Below are 24,727 nucleotides of genomic sequence, written 5' to 3'. Positions count from 1 at the left end.
TGATTCTACAAGAGAAGTGTGTGCTGCAGTGATTGTGTGTGTGTGTGTGTGTGTGTGTGCCTGTGCCACCGAGCGGCTTCATTACTGGAGACACTTCTGGAAGGTCACGGCTCCGCTGCCTCTCTCTCCACCACCAACGGGCTTGCGGCTTGTGACAGCTGGCAGCCTGAACAGGGACCTATCCGGAGCATTCCTGGAGGTGTCTTCAGTAGCTTTTTGGCTACTGAAGTTAAGCCATGTTCAGAGCAGCCAATTCCCAGAGGAGACTCCTAAGTTTTATTGGGGGAATCGCACAGGTGACCGGCAACCTTCTTGAGGCGAGAAGATCGGTTGAAGCTGACAGACAACCTGGAGAGGTTTTGTTGACCCACTGTCATGTGAGTACTATATTTGGGGGTCACCCTTTTTTGTCTTTCCTTTGCCTTCTTTTCCTCTTGGATGTTGGGAGAAAGTGTGGGGATGGGAGCCAAACTGACCCACCCACAGAGGGAAGTTTATACCCAAGTTAAAGGAATCCTTGTTGGGGAAAATTTTCATTTTTCAAAGGGAGATTTAAAATGTTTTATTCATTGGTTGTTCAAGTATTTTCCTGATGTTATGAGGGAATTCATTTTAATGAGTTCTGGGACCATATAGGGAAAAGATTCTATGTTCTTTGAGTTAAAGGGGATCTTTCAGTGGGGAAATTTTATCCTTTGGCCTTATTGCTAAGTCTGTAGAAAATGTTGGGAAACATTCGGGACCCCAGTTTAACACCCCTTCTCCCCGTTCCTCCCCCCACATCCCTAAACTCTCTTCCCTGCGTCAGGGAGGATCGGGAGATGGATCCTGCCAGCAGGCACAGGGTTGCTACCGTCACCCTGACATCTCCCAGTGTCCTCTGTCCCCTCTCCAGGGCAGCACTGGCCATGCTGCCTTGGGCTCTCTCCTAACCCTCTTTCCAATGCCCATGTACCCAGTTCTACCACCCCCAGTTGTTCTCCCAGATGGTGCCAGGAATGTGGCCAGCCCCGCCATCTTGTCTTCTCCCTCTCCAAGTTTTTCTGCCCTTTCTCCACAAAATGGTGCTGATCCCACAAAGGCAATGGCCATTTTGTCACCTCCCTGTTCTGCCAAAAACGACACCTCTGACCCTCCTCCCACTTTCTCTATTCCTGTAATCACACCCTGCCCCTCCCTTCTGTGTCAGGAAGTGTGTCCATGTTGGGACTTCCCCTCTCTATTGGGAATCCCCTCCCCATTGTGCACACCCCATCCCTACCCCTTCCTCTCTTGACTCCTCTCCTGATGGTCCCTCCCATTCCCATTCCCACAACATTGGAGCCAGAAGTGGTGATGACAGCAACCAGAAGGAGCCCATATTGGCTTCCACAGCTGCCCACAAACAGGCAGATTCTGGCTGCCCCAAGAGGCTCCATGCAGTCATCAAGTGCCCTCCATCCTCCTCGGAGGATGAGAGTAGGGATTCTGCAGACCCGGATTCCAGTCCTGAGTCTGAGGATCACTGGGCCAAGCTGCAGAGGGAAGCCACCAAAAAGATTGTGGGCTTGCCAATTATATGTAAACATAGCAGAAGAGTGACTGCAATCAATTCCTGGGAGCCGATCCCCTATGGGGAATTGAAGGAGCTCTGCAAAGTGGCTAAGGAATATGGTTGGGGGTTGCATTTCTTAAAAACATTTCTGGAAGCCACCTTCTCTGACCGTGTCTTGGTCGTGCATGAAAATAAAAATATCATGAATTGCCTACTCTCCCCGTGTCACAATCCATCCTTACGAACGGGTTTCGTGATTGTTCATGGATTTGATCTCAGGGTGCAAAAAACCGACACGTCACAGGGGGGTTTGCAGTGATAATCAAAACAAATGCACCTTTATTGAATAACCAAATGCATTGGGGAGGAATTGGGGAAAAAAGGGGAAAATAAGGAGAAGAGGGAGGAAGAGAAAGGAAGGTATATAGCTACCAAACATAGAACAGCCAAGTCCTTTGATGTCCAGCCGATGGAGTTCACCAGGTCACGTCTGGGGAGATCTTGAAATCTCTCGCTAACTCAGAGGTTTTTATTATGATAACTCTATTGAAAATTGTGAGGGAGGGGGGGAAACAGATACAATAAAGAATAGATGTAACAGGTAGTCCATGTTCTCAGCAGTAAACGAGAGCCATTGTCTTCTTGGTCCAGCAGTCACAACCTGCAGGCAAACATCTCGCTTTGGTCAGCTTGCCTCCCCCACACACCTGCCCCGGGCTGGGGGTTTCACTCCCAGTCCTTGGAAGGAGCAGAGGGGCCTTTTCACATGGGGGTTTCATGTCTCACTCCTTGATGGAGAGGCTCCTTACATCTCAGTCTGTCTCTCACGGTGGTTGTAAAACAGGTGAGGGTCTTCTGTGGGGGACCACCCAAGACTCAGGAGAAGTCCAGCCAGGCTGAGAGGTGGGACAGCTCCCAAGGCTATTGCTGCAAAAAGGCAAGATGCCCCCTTCTTCTTTCATTGGGCTCAGTGTAGCATACAGCAAACAACACCTGTGAACAATAGCTTAGCACTGTGCTCAGGTCTCGGAGCCGTTGGCACGTAACTTTCTCCAACAGGGCCAGAAACTTCAGACAAGGGTCTTTTCTTCTGTGGTCCCCAATGACGATCGTGAGGCAGATGAGAGAAACTTTGGACAGAGTCTCACACCCCGGTCGAGTACATGCTGTGGGAGAGGCAGTAAAAAAGGCATCTCAAATCACTGGCGGACACATATTCAAAAGATGCCAACAAACCAAATTTAACCCTTGAACAAATGGCAGGAGAAGGTGACTTCCAGAAGCCACAAGACCAAGCAAAGGACTTACAAGAAGCTGCACTCAGTGGCATCACCACTGCTGCAAAGACATCCCTGCTCCTCACTCTCGACGACACCCTACATACACAGAGCTTCACTAACATTAAACAAGGGCAAGTGAAATTTTCATGAAATTTGTAGACAGACTTAAAGTTGCACTTGAGTGACAAATAGAAAGCCCAGAGGCCAAGAAGGAAGTGCTAAATAAAATGGCCTTGGCAAAGGCAAACAATGAGTGCAAAACAATATTAAGACCCAGAACCTACAATCAACCAGATGGATGAGGCCTGCAACAAATTATCTTCCACTGAACACACCGTGGCAAGGGCAATCTCTAAGGGAGAGGGCCTTTTTAACATCCCAAGATGCTGCAAAATGTTTTAATTGTGGGGAACTAGGCCTTTTTTTGAAGGACTGTCCAGAATACAAAATGCCTAAAGACCAGCAGCCACCAAAGAGGTGCCATTCATCACACTGTATGCATTGCAACAGACATTCTAACAACTGTTCTCAGTTTTGTTATCACCAGTAAGCTCACCACCACCAGCACCATTATCAGCCAAAAAACTTCCAACAGACTGCAGGGTGGCCCCGTGTGAAGACAGCAAATGGAAAGCTGTTTCACTGTACCCTCCCCACTATTCTGGAGGTCCAATACGTGGGGAAATTCCCGTGGAGCTCTTCATACTCCGAACAACAGACCAGAGTGACCAAGGCTTTCCAGCAAGTTCAGGTCAGGACGTGACACCAACTGGTGAGTGCTTTGTCTATACAATTTGATGACTCTGCTTTCTATCGTATTCCCACCAGAAAATATGGACCCCTAGAGGGCCTGAGGGATGTGCTGGTAATAGGTAATGTATTCATGGACCAAATGAAATACATATTATAGTGGAAGTACAAACTGTTGGGCCAAGTGACGAAATCACAGTCACTTTCTGCTGCACAAAACCACCACACTTCCTGCACAGAGAGACTGTGATCGCCCAAGCCTTTTTATTGCCATTAAGCATAGACAATATCCCAGAGCACCCAATGGCATGCTGGGTTGAAATCATGGGCCAAGACAAGCCCCTTATAAAGTGCAGTCAGTTGAATAAAGGTAATGACATCCACCTACAAGGGATGGTGGACACAGGGGCCAATGTTACTATCATTACACAACCTCAATGGCCCCTGAACCCGGAGCTGACTCCTGTCACTGGAGTCACCTCAGTGATTGGAGGAGCTGCCATCTCCATGAGGAGCGAGCGTATTATCACAACAGAGGGACTGGAGGGCCAAACTGCCACCATCAGGCCATTTGTAGTCAGGGCACTCACCACCCTGTGGGCCAGGGACCTGTTGTCCCAGTGGGGAGCTTGACTTGATATTCCACCTCTGTCCCGGGATTTCTATTTGGGGCCACTGCAGAGTGCACCACCCCACAATCACCTGGAAGACTGACACCCCACCGTGGGTGGATCAGTGGCCCCTCTCAACAGAGAAATTACATACCCTCGAGCTTCTAGTGGAGGAGCAGCTCTCCAAGGGCCACATTGTACCTTCCAACAGCCCTTGGAACTCCCCTGTCTTTGTTCTCAAAACACCTGGCAAGGACAGGTGGACGCTCCTCCATGACCTTTGTAAAATTAACAAGGTCATTGAGGACATGGGTCCCTTGCAGCCTTCCTTCTCCGTCCTTGCTTCCTTGTGACTCGAGACTGGTGGTCGTTGATATCAAAGACTGCTTTTTCAACATCCCCCTCCATCCTCAAGATGCTCCCATATTCACCTTTTCCATCCCCTCCCTGAACAGACAGGCACCTCTGAAGCGGTACCACCAGTGAGTCCTCCCCCAAAGTGAGAAAAACTCCCCTATATATGCCAGTGGTACATGGCCCTTGTCCTATCTCCCATCCAAAGGACTCTCCCAGATGCCATTATCCTACATTATATGGATGGCATTCTGTCTTGGTTTGAAGACAGATGTCTGCTAAGGAAGGCAGGAGCTTCCTGTGAAATGGAAAATGTAAACCCCCTCCCTCTGAATTATTATAATTTTGAAATTAAAAAGCTCTCGAGCAAAGATATGGGAATAAGAATAACAGTTATTTACGAGGAAAACTAAAAATACAAATGCAATAGTACAAACAAAAAAGCCCCACTGACAGAGTCAGAATATGACCTGACACCCTGTGGGTCACAGTGGTGGTAGCAGTCCTATTAAATGGTGGCTGCAGTGCTCCTGCAGTGACAGGTGGGGTTCTGTTGAAGCAGTGATCCTGTAGAAGGGTGGAGTTTTCTCTTAAGGTCCAGTGGTGGCGTAGATGGGCCTGGACTTCCTCTGGGAATGCAATGGAAAAGAAAGCTGCTCCTCTGGGAATCCAGTGGGAAAAGGCTGTCTCTCTTCTTCCAATGTCAAATTATATCCAGGTAGGAATGCTTGGCTCCTCCCTCTGGCCGGAGCATCTCACAATGGGATGATGAATTTTTCATCAGTCATGCAGTGACACTCAAGGGCCCAATAACAGAAGATATCTCCCAGAGGGGGGGATTGTTGAGGAAGAGATAAAGTAAACTGCTGTAAGAGATGGTCTGAAGTTTCCCTCATTTGCCTCACGACCGTCACAAGGACAGAGAGGAAGACCCTGAGGACCCTGGCTGGAGTTCTGGCCTGGTTGGGGTGGATGCTCGCCAAGTGATTGTTTGCAGCTGTGCTTGCTGTGCCCCCACGTTACAACTGCTTCGAGCAGGGGCTGACAGGGAGCGGCTTGCTCTGTACACTTACACCTGCTTCACGATCCCTGCTCATCACAATGGCCCATGAATTTCCCCACCTCTTGGCCAGATGAACTTTCTGGGGTACCTCTGGTGATCCCCCCATAGAAGATCCCTCATCTGCCTCACAAGCGCTGTAAGGGAAGCCCCCTCCCAAGGACTGAGACTGAGACCCTTAAAATTCTAACACAGGGGCGCGGGCCTGACTGAAGTGGGATGTTTGCCAAGTGTTGCCTGCAGGTGTGTTTGCTGCACCAAGACTGGTTTCTCATAGACACCAATCCTGAAAACAATGGGTCTCGCTCACCGCTGAGATTGATTTGTCCTGTTTTGGAACATGGACTGTCTTACACATTTTCAATAGACTTATTCTCCATTGTCTTTTATCTGTTCTCCCCTTGGTGGATGACTATAAAAAACCCCTGAGTTATGCAAAGAATTTGAGATTCTCCCCAACGTGACAAGATGGATCTATTGGCTGGACCACGAGGATTTTGTCTCTCCGTTGGTAGCTATTCCCACCCCTGTCTTCTTCTCTCTCCCTCTATCCTTTATCTCCTTTCTAATCCTTCTATTGCTTCTGCTGTGGGCACTCAATAAAAGGTGCATTTGTTTTGATCAAGACTGAAATCCCCTCCATGTTGTTTTTGCACTCTGAGATCAGTTAATGAACCATCACAACCCCACTTGTACGAGTGGATCGTGACATTAAATTGCCGTCATGGACAGGATTCTGACAGACAGAGGGGTTTGCAGGGTTGTGTGTAGTCTGTAACAGGGGAAGGATGTTTCACTCCAGCCGCACCGAGCCCGATACCCCGAAAGGGGTGAGCAGTTGTCTAAAAAGGAAAGGGAGTGACTCAAATTTCCCACAAACTGCACATGCCTAGGTGAAAAGCACCCCCATACTCAATTGAGGGTTCTGTCTTCAGAATTTCACAAAAGATCTCTTAGTGCAAAAAGGGAAACTGTTTTTGTGTATGTGTGAATCTGGACTGTCTGGGAAGTGAAGGGACTACTTGAAGTAACTGAGTAGAACCTCCCAGGCACATTTAGTCTCTTCACCCACCCAGGGAAGCAAGGGAAACACAGCAGAGGCTGTGTGGTTGTGTGCCTTAAGTCTACACCTCCCTGTCATGGTTTTGGTCCCATCACAAAATGACGGAAAACCTCAGCGCAAAAGTTGAAGCTGAATTTTATGCTCTACTAGCCAAACACAATGCCAAACCTTCTCCCGGAGGAGAAGAACGGGCACAAAGTAACTGATTTAATTTGGAAAATGTTATTGATAGAGTATGTTCTTTACAACATGAAACAAAATTTAAACTGGGCAAAAATAAAACTATTCTCTGCTCAGTTTTGGGAGCTTGTCTCACAGCAGCTATAAAAACTCTCTTAAAGTGAAGAAGTGAGGAAAAAGCTATAATGGACTCCCTTCAAAACCTAGTTGAAATTTGGCAAAAAAATTAAATGAAGAAAGGAATGAGATCCATCTGTTACAAGCTGCCCTTAGAGAGGAACATGTTAAGAATTCACTGAATGCTGATTCCTCAACACAGGCAGAGGAAAAGACACTCCTCACATTAAACAGATTTATCCCCATAAGGAACTAGAGGCAGTAAAAAAACTGTGGAGAAAACTGCTGCCCTCATTTGAGACCACCCTTGGTTAAAACAGAATATAACTATATTAATGATGAAGATTTTGAACCACATATCACAACTAAACAAATACCATTCAGCACTACCAAATTGACTAAGCTGAAGAAAGAATTTGGGCGCCTCCCACAAGAATCGGAGATAGAATATGTCTTCCAAGTGTCCCTCACTGGTGGAGATCAAATTAAATTAACTGAACAGGAGGCCAGTAGGTACTGGGGACATGGAGTTTTCCTAACAACAGGAGATAAGCGTGACACGTGGTCCCTGACACAATGTGTGCCTTTCTGGGCCAGGGGAATTAATCCTTTGGAAAGGGGAGACCCTTTAGCTATAGTCAGTGCCCCCGACCAGCTTTTGGAAGGCGCCCACAAAGCCACCTGCCTGCAAATGTTTCATGAAAAAGGTTGATTCCTGGTTTTCAGTCACCAATGCAATTACCTGTAAAGCCTGAAATTATGACTCCTTTAATTTGAGGGCTTCCTAAACCTACAGCAATTACTTTACAGAAAACCATAATGGCCTTGGGTCCCATAGAGAGACTAGATAGATTCCTTGGTAACCCCACTGACCAAACTGAATCTACTGATCCTGGTTTCACTCCATACTCCATCCCCTCACAGCCCCCAGCTTCTCAATCTGATTCACCTGCCAGTAGCCATAAAGGTTGGGCATGGAGCGAGGTTGCAGTAGATTTGATTAATTACAGTAGATGATATGGACCTGTAAAAACCCTGGAGGAGAAATCTGAAAAAACAAACGGTGTTTGGTTTATCACGGCTCCTCACGGTGAAAATTTAGGGAAGGGAAAACAGATCTCTAACCACCACCATTGGTGGTTGTTGGAAGTTAAAAGGGGGGTCCCCAGAGAGGTGATGGATGGTTTGCCCCTTGATAAATTACAGAAAATAATAACGAATTGGCACTATCAGAAACCGAATTTTTCAGTTCAACCCAGTGCACCCCTCCCTTCTCAGAATCCAGCCAGTGAGCCAAAAGAAACCCTCTCCCAGCCTCTCCCTCAGAATTTAGGATGTGAGCCAAAGCAAACAGAGAACCAGAGAAACTAGGCTCTCCATCCCTTATAGGTGAGCGAAGGGCTGGAGCATGGATGGATCTGAGAATGCTCACTAAACATAAATCAGGAGATATATTGATCACAGCTATCACAGGCCTCAAACAGGCACTTGTAACCTTTCTGATTGACACTGGGGCACAAATCTCTGCACTAACAAAAAGGATGCCCAGAAGTGTAGAATTGTTCCAACAAAGAAACCATGTTATGTTTTAAATGCCCTAGGAACTACAGAATCTATGAATGTGGCCTTAGTAAAACTCACACTCCATGGAGAGGAGAATCAATTAGTTGTCAAAATTGGGGATATTCCAAACAATTTATTAGGGATGGATGTTATTGCTGGGAGGCAGTGGGAAGATTCTGAGGGATTCCTGTGGTCATTTGGCGTGCCACGTCTTAACATTAGACTGCTCCAAGCTGCATCCTCCTCACTGTCTAGCAAAATTACTCATGTAAAACAATACCCTCTACCTTCTGGTGCCAAAGAGGGCATCAACTGGTTATACAGGACTTGTGAGACCAAGGAGTAATAGTCAATACCCATTCTCTTTTCAACTTGCCAGTGTGGCCAGTTTGGAAACCCAATGAGAAGTGGAGGCTGACAGTAGACTTCTGCAGGCTTAATGCCAACACAGACCCTCTTACAGCAGCAGTCCCAAATTTGGCTGAATTAATGACATCAATTCAAGAAAAAGTTCACTCAGTCATGGCAACTATAGATGTCAAAGACATGTTTTTTATGATACCCATACAGCCAGAAGATATGGACCGTTTTTCCTTCACATGGAAAGGACAGCAATACACTTTCACTAGGCTTCCCCAAGGCTACAAACACTCCCCCACTTTGGCCCACCCTACTTTAGCCCAGGAATTAGAAAAAATACCCAAACCTGACAACGTAGCTGTTTATCAATACATTGATGACATTCTGGGGGTGTGTGTGTGTGTGAAATAGAGGTAGTAGGGAAACATCAGCAGAAAATAATCTCTCACTTAGAAAGTCTTGATTTGCAGATGCCCCCAGAGAAAATTCAGAAGTCTTCTCAGGAAGTGAAGTTTTTGGGAATTTGCTGGAAAGGAGGTATGACATGTATTCCACCTGATATCCTAACCTCTTTAGATCAGATCAAAATGCCTGAATCCAGGAAAGATCTCCAGCAAGCTCTAGGATTATTAGTGCTCTGGAGAAAACACATTCCAGATCTTTCAATAATTGCCAGGCCCCTTCATGACTTGCTGAGCAAACGGGGTGAAATGGGATTGGACTCCTTCTCAGGAGGAAGCATTGCAGTTGCTGATTTTTGAAGCAACAGCTCACCAAGCACTGGACCCTGTCCATCCCACAGATCCCTTTCAGGTGGAATGGGGATTTGGCTCCTCAGGGCTGTCAGTACACATTTGGCAGCAGGGTCCTGAGGGTCCAACAAGTCCTGTTGGTTTCTATTCCTGTGGTTTTAAAGATGCTGAGAAAAGATACACTACCTGGGAAAAAGGATTGTTTGTGGTTAGCTTAGCTTTCATAGAAGTGGAAAAAAATGCATGACAACAACCAGTTGCCTTGAGAGGCCCTTTCAAAGTTATTAAGACAGTCACTACTGGGACCTCCCTCCCCGTCCCCAACACAGTGGCCCAAAGTGCCTCAGTTACAAACTGGTATGCTCAGATTGAACATTACTGTAACATTCTCTCAATAACAGAAAACGCTGTAAAAAATTTAGCGATCCAAGAAACTGAGAACTTGGGCAGCAGCCATGACAAACCTGCCTCTGTAATTAAAGTATCCCCTCCTTTCTCCCCCAAACGATCAGCAAATTCTTGGTTCCCTGATGCCTCTGCTAAACAGGAGGGGAAGGTGTGGAGATACAGGGCAGCAGCCCTCCACATTTCCTCTGGTGAACGAATCATTACCGAGGGAGAAGGCAGTGCTCAGGCTGGGGAGCTGAGAGCTGTTTGGAGTGCTTTCCAACATGAGGTACAGAATACCTCTCCTGTCTGCATCTACACGGACTCCTATGCTGTGTATAAAGGATGTACTGAGTGGCTTCCTTTTTGGCAGCAAAATGATTGGGAAGGTAACAGAATTCCAGTATGGCAAAAGGAAAAGTGGCAAGAAATTTTGAACATCGCAAGCCAAGGAAATTTTGTTAGGGTGGGCAGCCTTTCACCAGACAGATGGAAATCCAGCAGGAGAGTGGAACAATAAAGCTGTTGGTTTAGCAAGACTAAGTCCCCTGAAAAAGAACAAATTACAGAGGACTGGGATCAACTATTAGAATGGCTGCATGTAAAAAGACAGCACACAGGTGTGAAAGATTTGTACAAGGAAGCTCTTGCCCAGCATTGGCCTGTCACCAAGGAAAGGTGTAAAACATGCGTATCAACCTGTGAGCAATCGCAGACTGGAGACTGGAGAGACATCCTTTGGAAGATGACCCTCTGCATTTCAGAAAGGGTAAAGGCTTATGGGACGCGTGGCAGGTAGACTATATTGGACCCTTTAAGAAGTCAGGAGTTAAACACTTTGTGCTAGTAGGAGTAGATATTGTATCTGGGATGGTCCAGGCCAATGCTTTTAAAAGAGCTACAGGAGATAATACTGTTAAAGCATCGCAGGGATGGTTTGGAATTTTCCCAAAACCACAGGAAATTCAATCTGATAATGGGTCCCACTTCACTGCTAGAATTGTACAGGATTTGGCAAAAAATGAAGGAATTAAATGGACTTTTCATACCCCTTACTACCCTCAAGCTAACGGGATCGTGGAAAGGACCAATGGTCTTTTGGAATGACTTTTGAAACCAGAGGAGGGAAATTGGGATGTTCGGTTATGGGAAGCTGTGAAAAGTGTGAATGACAGATGGGGGGGTAAATGGGTGTCCCAAAATCACTGTTTTTTGCCACATAGCTCCAAGCATAATTGCCTCTCTAGGGAGACCAGATGATTTCAAGATTCCAGCATATTACCCTGGACAACCTGTTCTGGTGGACCTCCCTACTGTAGGGGAACTACCACTAGTGCTAAAAACCCCTCTGAATAAACATGCATGGGTAGCCTCTGATGCTCTAGGGAGAGAGCATCGGATAAATACACACTGGATAATTCCATCATTCTAACTTTTTCTGTCCCTTAGTGGCAGGATTCTGTTGTGTTTACTTTTACAGAAGAACCCTGAGGGACATGAGGATCATCTGAACCATGATAACACTGGTGATACTTTTCTGCATCCTACCACAATTCCGTGGACAGAATCCTGCTGAGTGGTCGTGGTCTGAAGCTACCATCCATCACACTAATGTTCTAGGATCATATCCCAAGGGTCACCACCTGAACCTAGAGCCTATAGTGCTGCATGACTCTGAGATATATCGCCCAAGTGAGTGGGGATGGGATCAGAAGGACTGGACTAGAGCCCTAACTGGAACAATTGGTGAGTCGATTGTGGTAGCGTGCAGAAAAGTGGAATGATCTCTCTATGAGAAAGCCACCTCCATTGCAGGTGCTGGAAATTTTTTAGAACCAGATGGAAAAAACTATTTGCACATCCCTACAACAGAACTGTGTCCTACGACAAAGTGGGAGTGTACCAAGCAAATTCCCCTCACTCTGTGCTGCTGGCAGGAGTACGTTGGTAACTACACTTTAGGCCCCAGAACCAACAATGCAATTACAAAGGATTGTAGAAATAAATCTACTGCTTGCTGGCATAATTTTACTTTAGCCAAACCAACTTATGTGACCCGCCGTTGGCAAAATAACTTGACAAATCCATAAAGTTTAAAAGGCCTGGTTTACAAATTTAAGATAAATGCTATAACAAAGTCCACACTGAGTACAGTAGTCACACCCCAGTGGGTAGAAAGGACTGAGAGCACCCTTAGTCAGCTTGATACTGAATGGCCTTGGTCCCAGGCTTTTGTTCATTTTTCCAGATCCATGGGAAACGTGAGGGATTTAAACCTATCAACTGTCATTATGCATGAAAATCAGATATACACTAGGCAGGAATGGGAAAACCAAAAAGCCTGGCAGCTTCAAGGGATAGTGGGGAAAAAAATTAGTATAGGATCCGAATGATTAACGGAACTACCCATAGAAACGCAACCTCAATCGGTGTTTTGACAGATCAAACAAATAAGCATGAAAAGGTTTGTACGCACCCAAGCTTACAGGATTTTTGGCACAATTTTACATTGGCACAAACCATAGAAGTGGTTTGTCTTTGGTCCAAAAAATGTAGGCCTGTAGGGCCTACATTTTAAGTTTATAGTAAATGCTATAGCCCAACTGGTTACAATTTACACCACCACCACTCCAGCCCAACTACCGCTTATGCTTAGCCCAAGAATTTTTGAAAATGGACCAGATATAATTAGGAAAACAGGACAACAACAAATACTGTTCAATCCAGCATGGTTCTCTTAAACAAGTCAAATTGCTGATGCAAAGTAATGTCTCAGAAATTCAGCCGGCCTGTTCACCTTTTTTGCAAACTTCCTTTGAGGGTTGGATGACCTGGTTGCAAAAGCGGAACTCTTTTAAAAGACGGACGCTAAGAGACATAACCGGTGTTGTGGGAACAGGATTGGGAATTCTAAAGAGTATTGATTCAGAAGTATTAATGAATAAAATTGGCTGCTACAACTAGAGATTTGACCAAGTTACAACAACCACTGCAGTCATTGGCTTTAGGAACACACCAGTGGCTGCTATCAAACATTTTGCCAAATTGGGAAAAGGTAAATGTAAATGACCACAAATTGGTAAATGATGCACTCGGTGCTACACAAAACAACATTTCTTTGGCTCTCAGCTGTATCCAGGCACAATTGTGGATGCAGTCAGTTGCTGCCTCAATGATAAGAGAAGGTGAAGAAGGCACTTTTCCTACTGAAATTGGGAAAATAATTTGGGACAGTGCCACTGATTTTGAAAGAGAATTCCAATCCTGGTGGAACCTGGTGAATTTTACTTACAATCCCATTACAAACATAGCCATGGCTTTTGTGTTAACCATACGTAATGCCTCAGTGCATTTGATATTTCCTATGATTGCATTAGGGCTGAATAATGATGGAGCTGTTCTCTATCCTTATGAGCATTGGGAATGGGCCCGTCAAATTGGTGAGAAATGGCAAAATGTTAATTTAGAATCTTGTCTTGTCCGAGAACAACAAGGGTTCATCTGTGAAAGCAATGCAATCATAGCTCAAGACATTTGTTTAGACACAGAGCAAAATATCTGTCATTTTGAAATTCATCCTAATGAGACTTCTGAAACAGTCCTTATATATATAGGCAATAGATGTGCATGCTTCAGACCTGCTTGTGATTTTGTATTTGTAGAGAATGTTGTAGTAGATACTAAAAATTATTCAAATTTTTGTGCTTGTAACTTTACCAAGATTACAGGATGTGATTTCTTTTATGAAGCTCCAGTTACCTCTCACTACCTATTGCAATCCAACTACACACTGATTCACAAACTGATGCCTACTCCTATTGGGATGGATCTCACTTTGGTAAGACAACTGCTGCTCCATCGAGACTTAGTTGAAATCCTTGAGAAGATTGAGAAAAACGCACAGAAAGCCCTGGTGACTGTTCATCACAATGTGAGACAGATACCCCGTGTCATGGAAAGGGTGGAGAAAGATGCCGAGCACAGGGGGTGGGATACTCTTTTAGGTGGTCTCCTACTGCCACGGGTGTCCTGAGCAGTCTGTGTCATCCCATTGTTATCCTTTTGATACCAAATCTGTTTGGTTTTATTTTATCAGCAGTCCCATTCGTTATGAATTGGAGCATGAAACAGCTGACAAGATTGACGTCTATAGTTAATGCAAACAACTTGGCTGATGTCCCATGCACTGTGAACATCCCCAAGACTTTGACACAAGGCAATTATGAATGAAGCATATGTGTTTTGGAATAATCCTAATTTCCATTTATGATTTTGTGGGAATTACTTTTGATTTTTAGTGAATTGGTTTAGAAAATCATTTTAAAGTTAGTGCTTATATTATGATTTGTTTATTGCTTTTGCTTTTGATATTTGTGATTTGTTTTGACCATTTGAGAATGGTTATAAAAATAATACTATTTTAATTAATTAACCATTTGAAAATAGTTATAAAATTGATACTGTTGTGATCAATATTAATTATGTTTGTTTATTGTCTCTCTTTTTTTTTCCCTCTTCTTCCTATCCTTTCTTTTCCTCCTTTCTCTCTCTCTCTCTCTGTCATGCTGTCCCTATTTTTCCGGGTTCTACTACCAACGTACAGCGAGTCATGAAGACCTATCAGCGACACTCCAGAGCCCTGCTGATGACGATCCCTTCAAGACAATTGTGAGTCACAGGGTCGTGTAAGAGTCTGTCTGAAATATCCCTCATCTGCCTCACGATCGTCACTGGGGACCACTGAAAATCTCGGGCTTTGTAGGAGAAAGTTACACAAGCCAAAGGCTTCGAGACCTGAGAGCACAATGTTAGGTTATTGTTTTCACAGGTGTTGTTTGCTGTATGCTACACTGAGCCCAATGAGAAGAAGAAGGAAGCACCGTGCCCTTTTTGCAACAACAGCCTTGGGAGCTGTCCCACCTCTCGGCCTGGCTGGATTCTCCTGAGTTCTGGGTGGTCCCCCACAGAAGACCCTCACCTGTTTTACAACCACTGTGACAGACAGACTGAGATGTAAGGAACCTCTCCATCAAAGACCGAGACATGAAACCCCCATGTGAAAAGGCCCCTCTGCTCCTTCCAAGGACTGGCACTGAAACCCCCAGCCCGGGGCAGGTATGTGGGGGAGGCAAGCTGACCAAAGCGAGATGTTTGCCTGCAGGTTGTGACCGCTGGACCAAGAAGACAATGGCTCTCGTTTACTGCTGAGAACATGGACTACCTGTTACATCTATTCTTTATTGTATCTGTTTTCCCCCCTCCCTCACAATTTCCAATAGAGTTATCATAATAAAAACCTCTGAGTTAGCCAGAGATTTCAAGATCTCCCCGACATAACAGGCGGATCCTCGACTGGACTGGACCAAAGGACTTCATCTCTATGTTTGGTAGCTCTATCCCCCTCTTTCTCTCTCTCTCTCTTTTGTCTCTCTCTTCCTCTATCTTTTTCTCTCCCTTAATCCCTCTCTCACATTTTGCAGTGGTCATTCAATAAAGGTGCATTTGTTTCGATTATCATTGCAAACCCCCTTGTACCGTGTTGGTTCTTTTTGCACCCTGAGATCAAATCCACAAACCATCACGAAACCCGTCTGTTAGGACAGATCGTGACACCCCCCGAAGAACCCTCCCCAAATTCCCCCCCAAAGCCCCCCCAGCACCTCCAGACCCCGCTAAAACCCCCTCAAGTTCCCCCCAGACCCTCCCCAAATCCCTCCAAACGTCCTCAAGACCCCTCCCCAAATTCCCCTTACGACCCCTCCAGGACCCCTCACCTGTTCCTGCGCCTCCTCAGCAGCTCCCGGAGCCCCCCGTCCTCTCCCAGCACCTCCCCTGCTCTCTCCAGCGCCTCCCGCAGGACCCGCCCGAGCCCGGGGCGGCTCCTGGGGGTCCCCGAGGGGGTCCCGGGGGGCGGAGGAGGTGGAAGGGGGGCGCCCGCTCCATGCCCGCCCCCGGGGTCAGGGGGCGCCGCTTCAGGCTCGGCTCTGATTGGCTGGAGCGGCGCGGGGAGGGCAGGAGTTGCAATGGAAAGACGCCCGGTGATTGGTTGTTTTCATAGAGGGCGTGGTGATTGACAGGAGAGGGGCGGGAGAGGCGGGCTTTGCTGAGGAGAGGTGCGCGATGATTGGTTAGTTCAGCTCGAGAGAGGCGGGCATTGCTGAGGGGAGACCTGCGGTGATTGGTTGGTTCGGCACATCAGAGGCGGGCGTATCTGACGGGAGGTGTGTGGTGATTGGTTGGATTGGCGCACGGGGAGGCCGGTGTTCCTGAGGGGAGGTGATTGGATGGTTTGGGGCGGGGCGTCCGCTATTGGCTGGGAAAAGTCCGGGATTTTTAAGAGAACATTCCCGGTTTTCTGGGGAAAACCTCTCAGATTATTAAGGAAAAATTCCCGTTTTTTGAAGGAGAAACATTCCCTGATTTTTTGACGCCACATGACCCCAAATAACCCAAAGAACCCCGAAACACTCGAAATAAACCCCAAATAACCCTAAAAAAACCCAAACAATACCTAAAAGTCTGCCAAATAACCCTAAACAAATCCAAATAACCCCAAAAAACAAACAAAAAAAACTCCCCTCAAATTAAAATAAAAACCCCCAAATGATTTCAAGTACACCTAAAAAAAAAACATATACACCAACATAAACCCCAAGAACCCCAAATAATTCCAAATAAGCCCAAATTAACCCAAATAACCCCAAATAATTCCAAAGAACCCCAAATAAATAGAAATAAACCAAGTAAAACCCAAGATAAACCCCAAATAGTCCATAAATACCATAAATAAACCCCAAACAAACCCTAAATAAACCCAAATAAACCACAAGTAAGCCCAGTTCCTCCCGTCCCCACGCCATGACAGATCCCGACCAATCAGAACGCGCAGTACTGATGACGATCCAGTTGCTGGGCAGAAACTCAGAGCACTGGCCCCGCTCAGCGATTTTCAGCCAATCAGCGCCCGGCCCGACTCTGACTCATCAGTTGCCAGGCACAGTCAAGGCCTCTCACTGCGTTCAATAATCAGAGACTGCGCGGGGTAATTTCCAGCCAATCAGAGCGTGTCTCGCTGATGACTCATCAGTTGCGAGGAGCGGAATTTGGGGACCGGGGGAAGGTGACCCTGAGGATGGGCTGGGGGCCCCAAATTAATCCAAAACGGGGTCGAGACCCCAAAACGGAGCAGGAGGGGCCTGGAGCCCCCAAAACCAAACACAGGGGAGGGGACTGGGGGAACGATTGGAAAGGGGAAGGAGAGAGGGGAAAAGAGGGGGGTGGGACCCCCAAATTGAGCTGAGAAGGGGATGGGACACCCTAAATTGAGCTGGAAGGGGGGTGGGACCCCCAAACAGGATGAAGCCAATTTTGCTCCTGGAATATGTAAAGTAGTTTATGGATATGCAAAAAGTCTATGAATATGCAACAGGCTGATGTCATGGGAGACAAGGACCATCCAGCAAAGGTTGTTATGGCCACTGAGACCTCCGAGTTATTTCCGGGGACACCCCTTAATTAATCTGGTTTTAATTCCATCAGTCTGTTGCATATTCATAGACCCTCATGCATATCGACAAACTCATTTACATCTTTCAGGAACTATTTTACATGTCCCGTCTTTGGGAGTGTCTCCCCATTTCAGGAGCCTCTACTGAAATGGAAAATGTAAACCTCCTCCCTTAGAAGACGAAGAAGAAGAAGAAGAAAAGAAGAAGAAGAAGAAGAAGGAGAAGGAGAAGGAGAAGGAGAAGGAGAAGGAGAAGGAGAAGGAGAAGGAGAAGAAAAGCTGAAATTTTGGGAATCCAGTGGGAAAATGGCTGATCCTCTGGGAATCCATTTCTTACCCCCCAAAGACAGGGCAAAGGCAGGGCGGTGGGGTTTTTATAGGGTATCCCAAGGGTGGAGTTGGGGTTTGGGTCAGGGGAGGAGTTCTTAGCAACACAAGAAGGATGAGATCAAATTCCTGCCTCTTAGCAACAGCAGCATTCCACACAGAACGTGTCCCCAAATCCTAAATTTCCTCTAAAACAACTGAGAAATTATGGAACTGCAGATATATTCGATCAATTTCCTTCATCTAACCCAGTTTGGAGAGTTTTTCAAGGATGAAGGTGAAGCAGAGGAAAATTAAGGCCAAACCAAAGGGCTAAGCAGCCAGGTGTGTTCCCAACATGGATCACAGGGAATGTGCGTGACCAGGGCTGTGCCCAAAGTGCCTCCTCCAGTGGGGGATGGAGCTGGAGCAGCACACGAAGCTCTGCCCACACTCAGGGCACTCCCAGGGCTTCCCTTACCGGTGCCTCCGTTGGTGTTGGGTCAAGTTAGAGCTGCTGGAGAAGCTCTTCCCACACTGGGGACACTCGTAGGGCCTCTCCCCTGTGTGGATGCGCTGGTGGGTGACGAGGGTGGAGTTGTGCTTGAATCCCTTCCCACAGTCAGGGCACTGGAAGGGCCTCTCCTCTGTGTGAATCCGATAGTGCAGGAGGAGATGGGACCTGGTCTGAATCTCTTCCCACACTCCCCACACTCATAGGGCCGTTCCCCAGTGTGGATCCTCTGGTACACAATCAGGTCGCAGTTCCACCTGAAGCTCTTCCCAATCTCCACGCATGTGTGAGGCTTCTCCCCATCATGGAGCTGCTCATGGAGCACCAGCTCCGAGCTCTGGCTCCATCTCCGGCCGCCTTCCCGGCCCAGGCTGGCTCTTTCCCCCTCACATCCCCGCCATCTGCGTTTGCAGCCCCTCCTCGTGCGGCAGCTCCGGGGCTTTTCCTCCCCGTTGGCTTCCTGCGCCGTGGAGCCGCTCAAAACGGCCTCTGCCACCAGGTTCTGCCGCGGGCATTTGTCCTCCCTGCTCTCCATGCTCAGCTCCTGCTCTGGGGGAGGAAGGACAAGGACAGCATGGGATTTGCCTCCGTGCCACAGGCAAGGGCAAGGAGATCCCCCCAGGGCTGAGCTGCAGCCGGGGGCCCTGCTGGGCTGGGAGATGGAGCAGCACAGAGGGGAAAGGGGCACTCATCGCCAGCTCGGGGCTGTGCACAAATCACAAACAGGACAGGACTGCTAGGAACGTGTCTTGAGCTGTTTTATTTCCCAGCATCTGTCTCATTACTTGGTTATGACAATGGGAAGATGCCAGTAGCTCACATCACAGGTAGCAGACAAAGAACTTCATGTTAAAACTTACTTTAAAAGGTTTTTGACCAATCACGCAAAGCAAAGCCATACTGACAGTAGTTCTATCCAAGCACTATAAGCACATTGACGGTTAAAACAATGCTCCCTTATTTCAAATACAATACCTGCTTGTAAGCCTTAAAACACAATGCACAGAGCTCCATTATTAAGCTTGGAACTTCCTAATATCTTTCTAGATACACTTTTCTGCAGGTTAGGGAGTTATTCTAGATAAGTGTTAATGCACAGACCATTGTTCTATTTCTCCCTACTTTCTACTTATATAACTTTTCTGCTGACCAATCTTACGGTTACTGCAAAGCTCTAATCAGTTCTACTGTCTCTGAGGCTTGTCTTTTGAAGCTTTTCCAAAACCCTGTGATTTTAAGCATTCAACAGACACTGATTTCCCCCTCACCTGCCTCAGTGACCCAGGGCATCTTCCTCTTCCTCGCAGCCTCCCAAGTGTTGGCAAGGGGAAATCCTGGTTTGGGGAAAACAAGGGATGAGCACGTTGAGTTTGATGGTTCCTCTGCCCGAGTCCATCTCTACAAGTCAGCAGCCATCTGGGCTCCAGAAAAACCTCCCAAACACCAAGATTCAGCCCTGAAAAAGCCACCCAGGAGTTCCCTGTCCCTGGTCCCTCCCCTCTGGTGTTCGGGGGTTCCACCCTGTCCCAGCTACTGGGGGTTACGCTTGGATTGGGGATCCCCTTTCTCCTCGGTGCCCGCCCTGCCCAGGCTGCTGGCAGTCCCAGCAATGCCAAAAGCTGCCCCCGCTTCGCTCTCCCCATTTCGGGATGCCGGGGCTGTTTGGGCTCCCGGGCTCCCTTCTCCCCTCATTCTCTGCTCTGGGCTGCAGCGGCTCCAAGGAGTCCCCCCTGCCCCTCTCCAGGCTCTTGAGGCTCCCGCCAATGGCGGCGCTCCCCCCTCTCTGGGCTCCCCACTTTGGGCTCCTGGGGGACACAGGGCTCTGCTCCTCCAGGCTGCCTCTGCCGGCAGCCGCCACCGCCACCCCCCGATGTCCCCCCAAGGGGCCTTTTCTGCACAGCCTTGGACTTCTTCATTCTCCAAAATCCCCCCAAAAACCCAACCCAGGGACCCTCTGGATATCTGGGCCGAGCTCCCCCTCCCCGCTCACCGGAGCCATGGGGGGGGCGATGATCCCACAGGTGGGGGCTGCGAATTCAGGCAGGGATCGAAGGCGTGGTTCCCTCAGTTCAGCCTTGATCCGCTTTTGTCCCTCCTCTTCCATCCCTCCTCCCCCTGCTCCTCCCCCCTAGCCCCACCTCCTTTTCCCCCTTCATCCCTGCCCTTCCCTCCTTCCTCCTCCCCCAGCAGCAGCCACACCCTCGGTGCCCGTTCCCGCAGCCCTCGCAGCCCACGGCAGGAGCGGGGATGGAGCCGGGACGGGTCGGGATGGGCAGCGCGGGGCTCTCGGCTGCTCCCAGCCGCTGCGGGCGGGGGGAACCCGGCCCGGGCCAAAGGAGAGGCAAACTGGGCAAACTGGGGGCTGCACATCCAAACTGGGCCTTGCTGGGGACCCTGCCTGGCCACTGCCAGCCCTTGGGGCTCCTCCCAGCACATCCGCCAGGGGGGAACGCACACAGGGCTGGGGGATCCCAGCAGTGGCAGCACTGCCAGGGACTGGGCTGCACTGGGACCGTACTGGGAGTGACTGGGGCTGTACTGGGCTTGTACTGACATCATACTGGGATCATACTGGGAGTGACTGGGACTGTACTGGGCTTGTACTGACATCATACTGGGATCATACTGCCCTGCCAGGGCACACTGTGATTGCACTAATGGAGAGTGGGATCATACTGGGATCATACTGGGATTGTACTGGGAGTGAGTAGGAGCCTGCAGGGGGCAACTGAGACCATGTTAGGGGCAAATGGGATATACTGGAAGTGACTGGGAGTCACTGTGAGCAACTGGGAACATACTAGGACCAACTGAAAGGAACTGGGTGCATACTGGGGGTGATTGGAAACTGCTGGGCTTACACGGGGATGAACTGGGATCATGGCTGGAGGTGACTGGGATCATACTGGCAGTGAGTGCCACTACACTGAGGCTGACTGCGAGTGCTTGTGAGCAAATGGGATCATACTGGAAGGAACTGGAAAGATGCTAGAGATAACTGGGGTACACTGGGATATACTGGGAGCGACTGGAAGGAAAGTGGGGGTGAAAGAGAGCAACTGGAACCATGTAGCGCAAAACTGGTTTATTCTGGCAGAGACTGGGAGCACACTGGGCTCATCTCTGGATCATACCGGGAGTGACTGGACTAATACTGGGAGTGACTGAGTGTCACAGCGAGCACACCCTGCACAGCATCCCCCATACTGGGCCTGACTGGGAGCAACTGGGAGCAAATGGCATCATACTGGGACTCACTGAGTTGATTGAGGAAGCAACTGGAACCATGCTGGCGGCAGCTGGGACAATACTGGGAGAGACTGGAAGTAAGTGGGATTATAATTGTGAAAAGTGCATATTTTGTGATTGGGTTTTCGCAAATATGAAAATGAATATTATACATCTTGTGTTAGAAACTAATGCTGTATTAATTCTCTTAAGAAGTGGGTTAAATACAGTTTTTAGTTATTACAAAATATTAAAATAGAAACTATGCTTGGTAAGAGACTTTCTTTAAAGAAAGGACTTGCAGCGAGATAGCAGCCCCAGGACACCTAAATCATTCAGAGAAAAAGAATTTATTGCCCTCTTATCAGAAGAAATGAACTTCTTCCCGCCTCAAAGGCGCTGTTAGGATTCAGAGGAAGAAGGTGGCACTGACCAGAATCCCATGTTTGAATGGAATTTATGCATCATGTATGAAGTGTACGAATATGCAACAGGCTATTGTTTTTAAGGGTTAATCCTTTGTTAACAGGTGTCCTTTTTAGGGCTTGTGCTGCCCAGAAAAAGGTACCCGGACTCCATAACACTTTGTATTTGTTGTCTCATATTGTCCTAATTCAAATTGTCCAAATTTTTATTACTCTAATAGTATTACTATTATGATAATTATTTTATTACTATTAAACTTTTAAAATTTTAAAAACAAGTGATTGGCGTTTTTCACAATTTGGTAGCAGAGGATGGTTACCAACACCTCACTGCCGGTGCTTTAGGAGAGTCAGAGTGGGGAAGGTGCCCCCTGCCCTCTTCAGCAGCCTCGCTCTGTTTGCCCTGGGGTGACTGACAGACGCAGGTTATGGTGGACAAAAGGAGACAATAAAACAAAGACAAGGGAAAAAGGCTCCCTACAACCACAGCAATTGGCCCCCTAAGAGTATTAATGTACACGAAGAACATGGGAAGGAAAAGGGATTGGTAAGTATTTCTCAGGGGGGATGAATGTGAGTGAATGAGAGGCGGGCTGGTTGTGCCAGACCTGCCAAGTGAGTGCTGGAGTCTCCCATGCTGCGTTTCTGACTTTCCGCGGTAAGTGGCTGTCGCAGACAACTTTCATGAAAAATCCTTTCTTAGGATTTTTCCTTGTGAGAAGCTGCAGTTTCAGTAACCAAAGTAAACAATGGTTATCTGCTGCTGTGGAATGCAACAGGTGGACCCGTGATTGGTCTCCTGTGGGTGTTTGGATTTCTTGACCACTCATGGCAGAGCTGGCTCTTGCTCTCTGTCTGAGACACAGATCTTTGTTATTCGTTCTTTTCTATTCTTAGCTTAGCTAGCTTCTCAAGAAACCTTTTCCTTTCTATTGCTTTTTAGTATAGTCTAATGTAACATATATCATAAAATAATAAATCAAGCCTTCTGATCATGGAGTCAACATTCTCGTCTCTTCTTCATCCTGAAAACCCTTGTGACCACAGTCACAAGTGGCCAGTAAAGAGACAAAGTGAATGTTAAAAGGAGTGAGAGAATCCCCCGGGGTAACTGGGACTGGGTCTCAGAGAGGGGCTGGACCCCTCGGAGGAAGGGAGCAGAGGAGTTTCCTAGCCCAATCCACTAGCAAATGGGACAAAAGGGGCTCCTAAAAACCTGCTGGGCTGAGGGATTAATATTCCAAGAGCATTCAGGGTAAAGCAAAATTCTGCTGGATTGAGGATATGCTCAAGAGCATTTGGGATTGGACAACACAGGTGGATTGAGAAATAAAAAAATGCCCAAGTGTTGGGGAAGATGAAACAGGAAAGCCTTATAAATATGATTGTCTGGCAAAAGATTTTGACAATATAGAAACTATAAGCAAGATTGAAATCAAAGCAAGCTTTGAGATACCTCAGTTACTGAACAACTGGAAAACAGTGGTGTGGCTGGCTGAAGGTAATCCCCTTTTGATGGAACAATTCCCACTGCTTGCAGACAGATCCAAGGGTCAGAGCAGATCCTGCCAGCTTGGCAGAAGGGGTCCAAAGAGGAGTTTTTACGGTTTAAAATGTAACACAGTGTGGTAATGTAATGATTCTTATAGGCTGTATGTAAATGCTATAGGACGTGCATCTTGTACTAGATTGGCTAGTGAGAATCAGAATATTCAACACAGAAGATTTATTGAATTGTAATGGGAACCTCACTCTCTTACACTTTTACCCTCTTACTCTCTTACCCTCTCATCCTCTCTACCCCTCTCTTCTCTCGGGCCTGCTCCAGCTGTGCCTGGCAGCTCCAAGCAGGGCCCTGCACCCGGGCCCTTTGCAATAAACCGAAAGTTCCAGGGCCTGGCTGCAGAGATCTCTCGTCTCCGTCCATCCCGACCGTCCTACCCCCCGACGCTCCTACACCCAAGAGCATCTGGGATTGGCCAACACAGCTGGGTTGAGGAAAATCCAATAGCACCAGGACTGGCCAGAAATACCTAAAATTGTAATAGGTGATGTGAAAGTAAAAGGTACCTTATTGTTGTTGTGTGTGTGAGAGTGAGTCACACACAAAATCAGCCTCAGCTTCCCGGGCAGGTGGGAAGGGGGGGCTGTGGAAAGAGGAGTGTGTGACCCACAAATAAGCCATTGTCCCTTGGGTGGGTGGGGGCTGTGGCAGAGCATGTGTGTGACTGCAAACGGGCCATTGTCCCCCCGGGCCTGTGAGGGGGCCGTAGCTGAAGAGTGTGAGTGACACAAATCAGCCTCACAGGTGAACGGGCACCGGAGGCAGCAGAGTCAGGGCCCTCCCAGGAGGCCGGGAGATACTGAGACCCAGAGGCCAACGCCAAGGGGAGGGGGCCACAGGGAGCCGCGATTCTCTGTCAACAGGGATCCACTTTGTGTCCTGAGCGTGTGAAAGAATGTGTGGAAGTGAATGAGAAATAGAAGCGAGTGAATGTAGAAAAATGAAAGGATATGTAATGTAGATTGTGTATTTTAAGCTTCACTATATCTCCTTGGAGAGAGGTGGATTGCACTGAAAGTAGTGTGAGAAAAAGGTTTTTTGTTTTTAAGTGTGTAGTTGAAAGAAAAGTGGTATTTAGGTTGTTAGTGAAAGTGAAAAACAGAGGCAGATGATGAATAGATAAGATCTTGAAAAATGAGACAGAAAACCAGTAAGTTGGATTACAGGGGGAA

The 24,727-nt window shown here is 47.5% G+C and overlaps 1 protein-coding gene and 1 pseudogene across 1 annotated transcript in view; both read left to right on the top strand.

Annotated features, from left to right (window-relative positions):
• The window catches only part of LOC129132012 (uncharacterized), a 292,843-nt gene that overhangs the window by 254,574 nt on the left and 13,542 nt on the right, over window positions 1-24,727 (top strand). The gene's annotated exons all lie outside the window — the stretch shown is intronic.
• On the top strand, window positions 6,751-8,241 carry LOC143695828 (uncharacterized; annotated as a pseudogene).

This window comes from Agelaius phoeniceus, chromosome 27 (assembly GCF_051311805.1).
Source record: "Agelaius phoeniceus isolate bAgePho1 chromosome 27, bAgePho1.hap1, whole genome shotgun sequence".
NCBI classification, from domain to species: Eukaryota; Metazoa; Chordata; class Aves; order Passeriformes; family Icteridae; genus Agelaius; species Agelaius phoeniceus.
The sequence above is the reverse complement of the archived record's forward strand: the minus strand, read 5'-3'. Positions and strand labels throughout refer to the sequence as shown.